This window comes from Austrofundulus limnaeus, unplaced genomic scaffold, assembly GCF_001266775.1.
Source record: "Austrofundulus limnaeus strain Quisiro unplaced genomic scaffold, Austrofundulus_limnaeus-1.0 Scaffold30, whole genome shotgun sequence".
Classification (NCBI taxonomy): Eukaryota; Metazoa; Chordata; class Actinopteri; order Cyprinodontiformes; family Rivulidae; genus Austrofundulus; species Austrofundulus limnaeus.
The window spans coordinates 3,068,366-3,069,569 of NW_013952432.1; the positions used below are offsets into that span (position 1 = coordinate 3,068,366).

At 36.2% G+C, this 1,204-nt stretch overlaps 1 protein-coding gene across 8 annotated transcripts in view; it reads right to left on the bottom strand.

Annotated features, from left to right (window-relative positions):
- Positions 1 to 1,204, bottom strand: part of lrrfip2 (leucine rich repeat (in FLII) interacting protein 2) — a gene marked incomplete at its 3' end in the record, with an annotated part of 41,478 nt that overhangs the window by 38,012 nt on the left and 2,262 nt on the right.

Genomic DNA, 1,204 nt, shown 5'->3' on the forward strand with positions numbered 1-1,204 from the left:
GGAAACAACAGTTCACTGGCGGCCGCGAYGAAACGTTCCACTATTTAAACTGTTATGTCCGGTATTCAAAAAATTCATATTATAACAAAAATAAAAAACGGTATTCGGTAAAAAACGGTAAAACCGCCCAGCACTACTTCAGTGACTGTGTCAAAAACCTTTGATGAGGCTTTAAACTTTGACAAACATATTGCTTCTGTTGTCCGATCTGGATTTTATCATTTACGTCTTTTAAAGAAGGTCAAACCCTTTTTAAACTGTTGTGATGTGGAGAAGGCTGTTCAGGCTTTCATCACTTGATTCTTGTAACGCTCTGTATGTTGGTGCACCTCAGTCATCACTGGGTCGCCTCCAACTTGTTCTCGATGCAGCAGCTCGCCTTTTAACCAATACTCCTAGACGGGACCACATCACACCTGTTTCATCCTCATTACATCGGCTTCCTGTCTGTTTTAGAATAGATTTTAAACTTTTATTGTTTGTTTTTAAAGCTCTGGCTGGCCTTGCTCCTCCTTATATAACAGAGTTGTTAAGTTTTCTTGTTTTTAACTTGTTGTCGTGTTAATCACTGATTCTGTGAAGCACGTTGGTCACCAACACTGTGGTTGTGTAAAGCGTTATAGAAATAAATAAATGAATGAATGAAGAAATGATCTGATTGGGTGAGAGAGGCCGAAACTTTTTTTATATTTCAAACACGAGCTGCAAGTTTACAGAAACTTTATTTAAGAAATAAGCGAAGGAATGGGAGGCTCGCTGCGAAGCAAAGAAACATAAAAGATATAATCTCAGGGCATGTTGTTACAGGCCGTGCAAACTCACTCCTCTGCCTGAGGTTTTCCTCTCAAACACAAATACTTTAAATCAACCTCCCTGTGCTCCCAATCTACTTTTCCCACTTCCTACAAAACAAACATGTGAGCCATCATATCGAAATGAGGATTAAGTCAAATTTGGTCAAAATGACTTAATTACATTTTCAGATTCTTTGCTTTAAAAGCTACATTTTGACACCTGGATCATTCTGTTATCATAATTAAATCCATATATATGACTTAATTTGTTTTGTTTGTTACAATAATACATAAATATTTGGTCTGATTCCTAATTTTATGTCATTTTAATGAGGAATTTTTGATGTCCTTATAAAGAGGAACCTCAAATTATATTTGAATATTGAGATTTCCCAGCTAAAAATAAAAAC